Here is a 14,099-nt window from a genome sequence, read left to right as displayed (position 1 = left end):
CATATATTTTATGCACTCATGATATACCTACCTTCTTAATTTTTTGATATTTCTAGGCTACACAATTCATTTGTAAGTTTTTTCAAATTGTTGCAAATCTCCAAAAAATGTTCCAATATATTTACTGAAAAAAAATCCACATATAAGTGGACTTGCATAATTCAAATCCATGTTATTGAAGGGTCAACTATGTGTACTTATATATATACACATACATATGAAAAGAGAGAGAGAGAGTACTTGCTGATTTCCATAGTGTAAATGTTCTCTCATTTTATGTTTTTAAGCTGTGACTTCACTGTGAGTAGAATTGAGAAGAGCTGGCACAATCAGCTCTTTTTAGCCAGTGTGAGCTGGTTCTAGTGCATTGCTGAAGACTTGCATCTTTCTCTCATATCCTACATCCCATTCAGGAGTAAATTCAATTGGCTCTATCTTCAAACTATATCCAGAATCCTGCCACTTCTCAGCCCCTCTGCTACTACCATTCATGTTTAAGTCACTATCTTCTCTCATCAGAGTTTTAGAATAACATCCTAACTGATCTTTGACCCTACAGTCTATTCTGAGGCAAAGGGATCATTTTAAAACATAAATCATGTCACTCCTCCTCTCAGGACCCTCCATTAGCTTCTATCTCATCAGCATATGTGAAAACCATCAAATAGTAGTCTATTTCTACTAGATTTTTCTTATCATTTTTTGACATAGCAATTTACTAATTTACCACCTGTTATCTGCTTTCACTTTCAGGAATGTAAGCTTCATGAGGCCACAGATTTTTGTCCTTTCTGTCTGAATCCCCAGGTCCCAGAAAACTAAATAGACATAGAGCAAGCATTTAACAAATAACTATTAAATGAATGAATATATTAATAGGTGAATCCTACTTCTTGACTGCTTTGACCTGGGTCCTCATTTGCATCCTCCTGATTCCTGAATCTTACCACTCCCAACCATAGTGTGTCCTGCCTCCATCCTAATCTGGATCACTGTCCTTCACTGCTTCAGACCTCATGCTTCTCACCCCTATTTATCACCCACTTCCCGTTCTGCCAGTTTTGAGCTACTTCATTGCCAGCCACAAGTTGGCATAACACATGGAATAGTCCTTTTAGGCTGCCTCCCAGCTTCTTCATATTTTTAGAAACATGCCCAAAATGAATGCTCATATAACCCATTTGCTCACATATATCTGACACTACTAGCATCAATAAAAACGAATAATTTAGATGAATGATTACACTTCTCATATATTAAGCAATGTAAAATCTAAGTAAAAGCTAAGTATCTATCATCACCTGGTACAAGAACATAAAGGGCAATTAGTGGGGGAGTAAATTATCAGAGTGATGATAACTGATATTTATTGAGCTCTTACTGTATATTGGACACATCGACTGTGTTGTCTCTTTTTGCATCTTTCCATTTCCACTTTGTCAACTTAGAGCAAGAATATAGCCTTCTAATCAGAATCTTCATTTTCACCTTGTTCTTTCAATATTATTTTTCATGCTGTAGTCACTCTGAATTTTAAAAAAATTTAAAGACACGCTAGAGCCCTCTCATCATACTCAACACAATAAAAACTTTTTATCAGTATCCATTGATAATATTCAGCATTACTAGGTGCTTACTGTTTTCAAAGCTTGTTTGAATATTTCATATAATTCTGTTTAGTGCCTTCAACAATCCTATGAGGTAGGAAAAGCAGACACAAAGAGGTTAAATGATTTGCTCAGTGTCATGAATTTAATAAACGGCAGAGCTGAGATTTGAATCCATTCACAATGACTCTGCCATTCTGCCCCCTGAATGAGTGAGCTGGCCAAAGATACCACCTCAATTCTGTCTCCTACTGTGCCCTCCACCTCCTGAGCTAGAGTTCACTACACTGCAGACATACACAGTCTTTCTGCTCCTGGAACGCACACAACTTAATGTTCTTCCTCAGCAAGGCTTTCCTGAACCACCCAGTTACATTCACTCTCTCATAGCATTCAATTCTTTTCCTTCACAAGGTCAGTCACAATTTACAGATTTACTGGTTTGCTTACGTAGTCATTCTCTTTCTCCACCACCATCATACCGTGTTTCTTCAAAACAGCCTATACCCAGAACCTTCTGGTTCTTAATAAACATGTGTTGAATCCATTTGTGAATTTAGCATCATTTAATATTCATTACAAACCCTGAGGGAGGACTTCTTTTAATTGACAGAGATAGTAAATAACTTGCCCAAGGTCAAAGAGCTTGTAAGTGGGGAGGCCTGGATTGCAACCCCAACCTTTCTGGTTCCAGAACACCGGCAAGCTGCGCTCTTCCCAAGGTGCTCCGGATTTGAGGACCCTAAACAGGGAGATGACTAAAGCAGCTGGCAGATGGGCTTCATAATCTCCTCTATAATTATCTGCAAATTTGTAAACCTTGAAGTGAAAAATAAATCCTCCCTACTCAAGCTTCTTTTTGGAGTAAAGACTGAATGACCGAATGGAGCCTCATCTTGGGGGCCGCACTGAGCAAATCACAGTGCAAGGAGGCAGCTAATTGCTCAACCTGATTGCAACTGCTAATCACAGTCATAGGGAAAAAAGTGTCGGGAATTAATTAGGCAAGGACCTTCTGAACAGCAGCAGGAAGCCTCCAAGTGACCTTTATTTACAGTCAGTTAAACAGAAGTGTGACTAAAAATGCCAGGGAGCAAATCAGATTATTAATATTGATTGCTTAAAGAAAATGAATAATTTAGAAGCCGAGTCAGAATAAATATCCAGTGACAGAGATGAAAGAGCACAGCATCCCACATTTCTAACATTCATCCGTCATGCAGCAGTGTCCCCTGCTTGGAAATTGAGAATTTTCACCCTCACAAAGCACAATTAGTTTCATGACCCAGCATGATTGCCACCAGGAACTGTTCTCATTCAGCCAAGCATGGGGGAAATCCAGAGTGTTGAACTCGAGCTTTTGTCAACACTTTGCATGGTAAACTAATTACAAGTTCATGGAAGGTTTCTTTTCAATTTTTATTAATAAAACATCAACCAAAGGAAGTTGCATTGCATTTTCTGTACTAACTGAGCAAGGCTCAAGGGTTTCCATTTTTGATGTCAATATATCTCTTGTGGTGCATATATTACACAAGTTTTCAAAAAAGGGCAGAGGTCCCAGATTGTTTATAACTCAAGATTTTCAGAGGTTATCTCCAATTTTCAATCCAAGTTGCCTTTCAAATACTGGAGTCAATCTGACACCACACTTCACCAACTACACACCTCTATCCTAACCGGTGATAAGGCAGACATACAGCACTTATTTATAGCAAGATCTTGAATAGGTGCTTTTGAGTTATATGGTTTTCTTTAAGCAGTGATTTTTGACATTTTTCAGCCATGTTGAAAGTTTAAGTTATGCTTCAGGTTGTACTCTCCTCTACCTAGAAGTACCAATTAAATTTCTTAGTGGAGAGTTATTGCTATAATTATATTTTTGGGCAGTAGATATTAATAGTTTTGCTGAAGTGGGAACATTTCAGAACTACCACCGTGGTGGAAAATTCAGGCGTGTTTATTTTGGATAAGACTCAGAGAAATTAAGCTCTGTTACCATCAGATTAATGTAGCAAATTAACTAGCCGTGTTCAAGGCAGCCACAATATCTATATGACAGTAAACATAATTTGTAAACCAATCAATAAAGCAAGGCAAATCACTCATTTTCTCTCGGCATTAGTATTCATTTATGCCTATATTATGTCACTCATATTATTTATTGAGTATAAATATTAGCATTATCTCATACACATATAAGAGAAATAGATACTGAGGTGAAACATTTTCCATTTCTACACAGTGAAGAGAACTGAATTGTCCCCCCTTTTAAACACAGTTGTTTAAAGTGCATTCCTTTAATACCGTACGTTGCAGTGGAATATCAAAATGTGTATCTGGATAAACTCCCCAGATGTTGTTCCATTTCTTCACAGTTGGGAAGAAACCAAATGTAAGCCTCAGCCATGGTTGAGATTCACTTCAAATGTGAATTTTTGACATGTATTGGTCTCATTCTATTGCCTATCAAACTTTAGTAAATACAGTCCAGCTAACTGGTCTGACCAACCCTAAGTAAGATCCATGACCGACACAGTTAAGTTCTTCTGGTCCAAAATGATAGGCACTAATGGTAGGAAGTCTGCACCAAGCATGACTGCAATCTTCCTATTTGGCTGATTATTGATTTAAACATTGAGGGAATATCTTTCAAACATGAACGAATTATCACTTCTCTGTTACAGACAAAAGTTCACAATAACATTAATCCTATTCTAAAATAAAAGAAAAAAGAAAAACACTGATTGATTATTTCCCAATAACAGGAATCACCGCTCATTTTGACCTATTTGAAGGAGCAGCCAAAGGTCATCTGGCTATGCAGCCATCTGGTTATATAGACTTTTCTTGATGAGAAATTAAATAAATATACCCCTCCTGGAAATAAAGGTCATGTAAAAATGAGACTCCTCAGTCCTCTATGGTCAAATACCAGTATGCCAACACTGCAGACTGATCTTTTTCTGATAGAAGAATTCTCCTTCACTTGGAATGTCGCAGGGAAATAGAAGCCAGTCAGAGTTTTGTGTTTGTCCCACAATTTGCAAAATATATCCTCATTATTTATGGACTATGTCAGTGGTCCCCAAGCATTTTGGCATGAGAGAATGGTTTCGTAGAAGACATTTTTTCCACGGAAGGCAGAGGGAGGTGGGAGTGTGAGGTGGGGGCTGGGGGTTGGATACTTTAGAGATGAAACAGTTTCACCTCAGATCCTCAGATCATCAAGCATTAGTTTAGATTCTCACAAGGAGCAGGCAACTCTTGCGTGCACAGCTCACGATAGGTTTGGTACTCCTATGAGAATCTCATGCCACTGCTGATCTGACAGGAGGCATTGCTTAGGCAGTAATGCTCACCCGCTGCTCACCTCCTGCTGTGCGGCCCGGTTCCTACCAGCTCACTGGGAGTGGGGACCCCTGGGCTATGTTATACTATTTCTATTATCTCTTCCTGGATGTTAGCCTGTTGTTTTTCAAAATATGCAAAACTGATGCTCAAAGGAAATGCAACAACAAAGTACAGAGAGCTATAATTAAGTGCCAGCATAAAGCCTTGATCACATTTAGTGTTAAACTAATACAGTTTTTATTGAGGTATACTAAATGATTCAGCTAGAGCTGGCAGGTGGGTTACAACAAGTCATTAGATTGTGAGAGGATTTTATGGGTTCTTGTTTACATCTAGATACTAGCACACTGACTGGCAACCATTCTTTCCCAAAGCAATTTTTATTTTCAAAAACAACAACAACAACAACAATCCAGCAGAATTATGGTCCTGCATTTAGATCCCAGAAACCTACCTAAAAGGGGCTAGACCATGGCTAGAAAACTCAGCTCACTTTTTCTGATTCTTTTCCTATTTTGGGGAAACTAAATGAATCAGGTTCTTTAGAAAAGCAATAACGGGAAAATGTGCGTCTTTTAATACATGACAGCTATTGTTAAATACACGACTGTATGGCATTCTTAGATGTCTTCCTTTTGCTTCTAGTGGGTGGTGATTTTCACATTAATTGTACCTCATTTGTAGTAGGGATGCCTGGCTTTACATGCAGATGTGCCCTATTTCTTCCCATTATGGGAATCAAGTAATATGATTGCAATAATTCCTGGTTTCAGATTATAAAAACCAGCATCTTTAGAATTTGTAAATGTGATGTTTTTATTTTATTCCTTTGTTTATACACAGATTAAAACATGATCCCTCATGGCTGCAGCTTATAATTGAATTGAGTGTTCTGAGGCTGCCACAGAGCAATGGAGCAATGCTTGAGTGACTTGGGAACACAGTCAACAGTCAACACCTGAGGAATAAATTTTCTCCTTGATCTTTCACCATGGTCTTGAATCTTTTGATAATGTTGAGAAGACACAATAAAAATGGTATTTTTTTAATGAGCAAAGACATGTAGCTGACACTACACTGCCTGCTGCAGAAAAGAAGGATTTTTCAATATTATTTGAAAAATTGAGGGTGGGGGGATCTTTTACATATAATTAATTTCATCTTAATTTGCTTAGCTCTCTGTTAAAGATCATCAGGTTGGAAATGCAATATGTTTCTTTGTCTTTTTTATCCTCTTGAAGTCTCAGCATAATTTAGAACCAGGGGAAAGTGATTCTTTAGCACTTTGCATGCAAGTCACAATTTCTTTATTGGGTTCCAAAAGATCCCTGGTCTCCAAGCTCCAGTGCTCAGCTGCCACTGCATATGGTGCTGCTGCAAACTGAAACTTGCAGAAATAATCATTCCCTATGTTTGTAAGAGGCCGTGTTTAAAGCAGTACTTGACACATCTCATTTCTTTAGGGAGTTTGCATTTGTATTGCAAAACAGCAGAGCCAACAAAAGTCTAAGATTTTTTTCTCTGTTCAGTATTGAATATTAGGAACAACCCTTACTATCATTGTTAATAATCAGAACTTTTCAGCCTGCAGCTTTGTATGTACTTTCGTTTCTAGAATGAAAACACAAATCTAAATTAACACAGTATAGTAAATATGAAATATGGACACTTTTCCATGTATGTGATTTTAAAATGTATTTTGTATTTACACTCAAAATTATACCACTTATTGAAAATCATTAGAGGCTTTATTGACTTTTTTCCTTCTGTGATCTTGCTATTGATTATTTCCTTAACCATCTTTTTAAATAAAAAGTCAAAAGTAGAAAAATGATGCTTTTAATTGCTTTAATAACACATATAGAATATATAATACTTACTGTAATTCAAGGGATATATGAGATACCTCCACACAGGTAGAGATGGCTCCAAGCTTAGATTTCTATGACTTTCTACTTGCTCTATTACATATAAATAAGACTGTAAAAATATAGCTGCCAACCAATATTTTCCAAAGCTAACACAGAGAAAGAACTACTTGAACACAGCCAAAGTCTCCATAAATGTTCAAGTTAGGTTTCTATGAGAGAACATTATATTTCAAGATCAAAAGCTTTGTTGTCAGCATCCTTACAATGTAAAATTAAAAATATATGTATTTGGAGGCAAGGTGTGGTGGCTCATGCCTGTAATCCCAACATTTTGGGAGGCTGAGGTAGGTGGATCATGAGGTCAAGAGATTGAGACCATCCTGGCCAACATGGTGAAACCCCATCTCTACCGAAAATTCGAAAATTAGCTGGGCATGGTGGCACATGCCTGTTGTCCCAGCTACTCTGGAGGTTGAGTGTATACATACACACACACACACACACACACACACACATATATATATATGAAAGACAGTCTAGGCAGAGTTAGTTGACAGCCTGAAGATCAAATTATCATATTATCATTTAGGGTTTCCTACCGTTTTCTTCCAAAAAAATTCTTCATAAATAAGGATACTAAGGCTGTTTTCTCAGAAGGCCCATATGTTTTGTTGTTTTTTTCTTTAAGAAAAAAAAACCTTATTTTCCCATTCTGGACTTCTTGATTGTAAAACAGAAATAGAAAATGTTACTAAATTTTTAAAAAGTTCTAAATATGGTTTTAATTCAATAATCACTGGATTGAATTTCAAAAAAATTAAATATTTTTGTTTCTATGTTAGGAGAAAAAGAGAACATAAATAGCATTTGAATATTTTAATGGCTTTGTAAATGAGTTTATTCACATTGTCTCTTCCTCTTCCAATGAAATGAAGTAATTTCTCCACAGGGCCGATTATGCCTAGTTAATTGATTTTCTTAATCAGATATTTTGGAAAAACAATTGAGTTTTATGAACTTCTGAATGTTTTTCTCACTGGAAATTTGAGAGGCACACACCCACTGTTCTTTGTACTTCTAGACTACATAATTGGAGCATGTATCAAGGCAATTTTTTCATACCTTCTGACTAATTAATTGATTGCTGATTGTGACAGTTAGCATAAGAAATAACAGAGAACTGGGTATTAGTCCTACAGATAACAGAGGGGAAGTCTGTGATCTATAGACTGTGAGGTGATGGTACCCATTAGACTTGACTGATTATGTTTACATTTGAATGCAAAATATAGAGAATTTCAGGTAGAATGGAATTCAGTAGTAATAGCCTCCTTGGCTAAGTTTTAATCAGTGTGGAAGATCTCCTACGCTTTGTGGCTTTGCTGAGTTCAGATGATGTTGCTGGATTCTGAAGCAGGAAAATAGGTATATGTTTCTTTGACATTTTTCTTAAGAAAGTTGGAAGTGCATCCCATAGGAAGAATAAGTTTCTCCTTGCCTTCTTAATAGCCACTAGAGACACAGGAAATGACCAGAATATCTACATTTGATTATTATATAACCATTCAGTTTCTGAATAATTCAATGACCTAATTTGCTTCTTAATAGAAAGATTAAGTGTCATTCATATAAAATAAATTTTAAAAAATACCTTGTCATGAACTGCTTAGAGGTGAAGAAAGCTATCCATGACTTGATCCATTTGGCTCTTTACAGTAAAAGTTTCATTGATCAGGTACTCAGCTACAAAGCTGACCCTAGAAATTCACGTGGGCAATGTTTGCCATGTCACAATTCATTTTTCATCCATGGTTGAGTTTCAACAAATTCATCTTCCTTTATCAAGCCCATTGAACATCAAAATGATTTCAGTTACAATGCTTACTAGATATGGCTGTGTTGATAAGCTTTATAAAATATATATATATATATATATATATATATATATTTTTTTTTTTTTTTTTTTTTTTTTTTTTGAGAGGGAGTCTCGCTCTGTCGCCCAGGCTGGAGTGCAGTGGTGCGATCTCGGCTCACTGCAAGCTCCGCCTCCCGGGTTCACGCCATTCTCCTGCCTCAGCCTCCCGAGTAGCTGGGACTACAGGCGCCCACAACCGCCCCCGGCTAATTTTTTGTATTTTTAGTAGAGACGGGGTTTCACTGTGGTCTCGATCTCCTGACCTTGTGATCCGCCCGCCTCGGCCTCCCAAAGTGCTGGGATTACAGGCGTGAGCCACCGCGCCCGGCCATAAAATAATTTTTAATCTTTCATTCAATTAGCTTACATTTTCATGAACGGTGTGAAACCACCCCCCCCCCCCCGCCAAAAAAATAAAAGCTTGTTTAGAATACCGGGTATGGCAAATTGGCACTACTTGGAGTTTTTATGCAGGCTTAATCATCCTGAATGAAGATTATGGCTCAAAATGCCTATAGTTCCCACAAAAATAATTTACAGATCGGAGAAGTATTTACCATTAGTTACGACATCTAAGAAAAATCCTCTATCTGATAACATGTTTACCCTCAATTGAGGTTGTAACAGAACTGTGTCTAAAACTTTACAAATGTCTTAACTTGAGAGGGAAAATATGTTTTAAGAGCTAGCTGACTAATTAATTGATTGCTGATTGTGACAGTTAGCATAAGAAATAACAGAGAACTGGGTATTAGTCCTACAGATAACAGAGGGGAAGTCTGTGATCTATAGACTGTGAGGTGATGGTACCCATTAGACTTGACTGATTACTTGTGAGAAACAAGAGACCAGAAACGCAGAGTTAGATTTGCCAGGCCTTAGAGTTGGGGAGCTGAAAGGAAAATAATTATGTGAGTAGAAATACAGGAACTAGAGGAATCTGGGGATATTATAATCAATTCAGCTTGGAATCTTTTAGTTTACCTAAACTCCCATGTAAGAATATCTAGATGAGAGATGGTAAGAGTTAATGGCTTCAAGATGTTGAAGCTAGAGATAGAGATGGAGTAGTCATCTACATTTATGTCTATATCTAGTGATTGTAAATAACAAATAAACAGAGTTTTTAAAAATTACCCAGGATCCTGCTACCCAGAACTAATCGAATAACATAACACATGCCCCAATCTTTTTACCATACACAAATACATACAAGAATGTGTTCTTTCAGCCACTTCCTCGCATAGCATAACTATTTTATTTTGAAAACTGGTAAGAGGGAAGCTGAGATGTTTCAGCATCACCATTGTTTCCAAGCACTAGAGTTAATTCGCCACCTTATAATTGCCACCAAATTGTAGTAATAGTAACTAGGAGGAAAAAGAATAGAGTAGGAGAATACTCTTGGAAATTTAAATGTATTAAGTGCTAGTAAATAGTTTTTTAATATCATATCTTGATTCAAAGAGAATTTGAAGGAAAAAATGTAATTCAAAAATATCTCTGTATTTCGTAGGTTAATACATCATATCAAAATTGTTTTCTTTATTCCCTTCTTTATCCCCACTCTCTTCATACTTGCTTCTCTTGGGTTTTGGACATGATTTCAGCCAAGTTAAAATAAATGCTGATTATGATGATCGCATAATTGGTTAGCAAATCAAATGTCTTTTTTTACATTAAGAAAAAGAGAGTTTGCTCTAAGTTGGTACACATCACAATTGTATAATATAGTCCCATTTGGACCTGCGATAACAGTTTTAGGCATTACAGCCTCAAATTGCTACATTTCACAGGCTCCAAACAGAATTGTCATTCTCTGTAATGCCTTAGTGTAAGCACACAAGAAGTGAGAAGAAAAAAATCATTCGAGGAAAATTACATGCAAATAGAAGGTATGAAAAAATTGCCTTGATACAAGCTCCAATTATGTAGTCTAGAAGTACAAAGAACAGTGGGTGTGTGCCTCTCAAATTTCCAGTGAGAAAAACATTCAGAAGTTCATAAAACTCAATTGTTTTTCCAAAATATCTGATTAAGAAAATCAATTAACTAGGCATAATCGGCCCTGTGGAGAAATTACTTCATTTCATTGGAAGAGGAAGAGACACTGTGAATAAACCCATTTTTTTCGTATTGCTTTACCCTTCCACATAGCTATGAGAGAGAGAGAGAAAAAAAAAAGGAGAAAGAGAGGCAGAAAGAGTAAAAATGAATAGATGTTGGAAAGATGCACAGAGGTGTCCTCACCTGGTTAAATCTCAGCTACCAGTTTTAAAATGCAAACCTCCTTGTAAAATTCCAATCTTGTATGTATAGCTCGGGGTAGATCTTTACTCTTTGGAGTTACCACCGGTTTTAGGATCCTGGTCTCCCAAACTAGATTCTAATTAGGAATTGACCTCTCCAGATTATTCTTAGTTTATACATCTGGAAAACAGATGAAAACTTCTTTTTTTCAGTTTTAATTTTTATGCTAATGGTGGCTGAAAAGATAAGTAGCAACAACGCTTACCACAACAAACACAAATTAACAGCATTTCCAGAAATTTCCAAACTTTGTCCTCGTAATTATCTCAGATACTCAGAGACTCTTGTTGATATCTTTGGCTCCAAAGCATTAATTTAAGGAACTTTGCTTTCTTTCAGTCTCTGAACCTTCTCTAGATGATAAAGAGTACTTTGTTACTTCAAATCCAATTGGTTCAGCAGAAATCCAGTTGATTCAACAGAATGGCCACACCCATTGTGTGAGAATAGGTGTGCATCCACAGAACCTTTATGTAAACCTGTTTGATAAGGATGATTTGCATTTCTGGCAATGACAAAACTCTAACTTTTAGCTTTTAAGTGCCTCTACTCTACAGCCTCAAGGTCATAGTAGGTCATTTGTCACCATGAAAGCTCTGACCCAGCTAAAACAGAAACTGCAAACTAGATACTGGTTGGACTTCAATCCCAGCATCACCAGATGCTGCATGCGTGAGCTATTTAATCTCCCTGTGCCTTAATGTATCACCATAAAATAGGAATAATAATATTTCCCACCTCGTAAGGATGCTGTGAGAATTCAGTAAGTTAATACATTTAAAAGGCCCACAACCATGCCTTTCATACTGTAAGCATTGTGTAATTATTATCATTGCCAAGATTTACCTTGGAACAAAGTTTTGCCTGCACTGATGTTATGGGATGAATTGTGTGTCCTTCTAAAATTTACAGGAAGTTCTAACCTTCAGTACCTCAGAACATTATTGTATTTGGAGATAGGGTCTTTAAAGAATAAATTAAGTTAAAATGAGGTCATTAGAGTATGCTCTAATCCCAAGTGCCTGGTGTTTTTAAAAGAGGAGATCAGGGAAAAGACACAGAAGGAAACACATGTGAAAACACAGAGAGAAGACATCTGTACGCCAGGGAGGGAGGCCTCAGAAGAAACCAACCCAGCTGACACCTTGATCTCGAACTTCCAGAGTCCAGAATTGTGAGAAAATACATTTCTGTTGTTTAAGCTGGGGGTCCCCAACCCTGGGCCGTGGACCTGAACCAGTCCCCATAGCCTCTTAGGAACTGGCTGCACAGCAAGAGGTGAGCGGCAGGGGGAGCAAGCATTACCACCGGAGCTCCATCTCCTGTCAGATCAGCAGGGGCATTAAATTCTCACTGTGAACTGTGCATTAAGGGATTTAAGTTGTGTGCTCCTCATGGGAATCTGACACCTGATGATCTGAGGTGGAACACTTTCATTCCAAAACCACCTGCCAGCCCCCACCTTGGCCATGAAAATATTGTCTTCCTCAGAACCAGTCCTTGGTGCTAAAAAGGTTGGGGACCACTGGTTTAAGCTACTCAGTTGTAATACTTTGTTATGGCTGCTCCAGCAAACTAATATAATTCGATTCAAGTTTTTGTCTGGGGCTGGCTCTCTTGAAAAGTCAAGAGATGTGATGACAGACATGGAAAGAGTATATGGCAGTTAAATAATACTGTCCCCTTTAAAGAAGGAATAGATTATCCAGTGGATGACAAGGCCACCATCTTCCATTTTCTCACATCCAACCCACTTCACACATTTATGTAACTCTCATGGCACCACTGGTATTTATAGCAGCTGATCTAAAGATCTAGCTCATTTTTGGCTATTTTATATAAACTAGTTCTTATTCTTCCAAATTTAGCTGGACAATCTCTGGTGTAGAAAAAGACAGCCTCCTGCCATGACACCCGTGGAAAACCTTCATAGTGATGGCAGCATATGACTTGGGGGAGGGGAGGGGGGATTGTTCGCAAGTAATTACCTCTGTAATTCTACTTCATTCTTTCCTTCTCGGGAACCTTATGAAAATGCAGAAGGGTGAGAACTATAATTACACGGAACACTTTAAATATCAGTAGTAGAATACACATTTTACAATTCAATTCATGTTGTGTGTTTGTGTATGTATATATGTGTGTTGTGACTTTATATTTAAGAATTGCTTTCAACAGGATAGAAAACATTTTCCATTTTTAAACAAATTTGGATACCATGAAGCCATAGCCTTCATTTTCCTGATTCTAACTGAAAGCTCAACCACTTTTTAATGTGCAGCACATTGCCACCTCATTCCTAAAAGCTCCATCCTGTCTAAGGTGCCAATCGAAGACTCTATCTGATGTGGCCAACCAGTAAGGCTCTGCAGTAATTCCATGCTGAGCACCCTGTAATGAGAACAATTCCTGCTTGGAGGCATTTTTTTCATGGGTTGCAGCTACAACTAGAAGTACAGTTTACGTCTGCTGCTGGTTGGTCAAGAAATACTGTCAGTTTTTTAATAACAAGCTGTAAGCACTTACAGGTGAAGGGGAGGGAGGGAGAAAAAGGAGTGTGCCCAAAGTTATTTCAATAGGCAAGCTCTAAAGTATTCTAAGGTTAATACTGACTAATTACTGACAGCACCAAATGGAGCCAAAAGTGTGAAGTCTGCAAATGCCTAGTAATGAGGGCTGGATAGATAAACCCCACTCCCACTGTCCATGTATGTTTGTAAGTCTGGCTGCAAAATGTAATTGAGGTAAATAGGGTTTTCTACTTATTGCTTATTCTTTAATACTGAGAAAGTATGTGGCTATTCTCCTTTCTTACTTCAAAGAACCGCACTCAATTAACTCTAGTAAATCTTATACCTGGTAGTATCACCACTAGAATCCATGACATAGAAATCTTTGAAGGGCATTTATAGAAGGAGGGGGAGACAGAACCACACCATACATTCAGAACACATTCATCTCTTCGCAGTTAGAACCGATGAGCCCTAACTGTTGGGGTGGGCTGGAGGAGGGGGCCTTGCTGTTTTCAACTCCTTATGCTTA

Source organism: Macaca mulatta, chromosome 6 (genome assembly GCF_049350105.2).
Source record: "Macaca mulatta isolate MMU2019108-1 chromosome 6, T2T-MMU8v2.0, whole genome shotgun sequence".
Classification (NCBI taxonomy): domain Eukaryota; kingdom Metazoa; phylum Chordata; class Mammalia; order Primates; family Cercopithecidae; genus Macaca; species Macaca mulatta.
Note: the sequence above shows the minus strand (reverse complement) of the source record.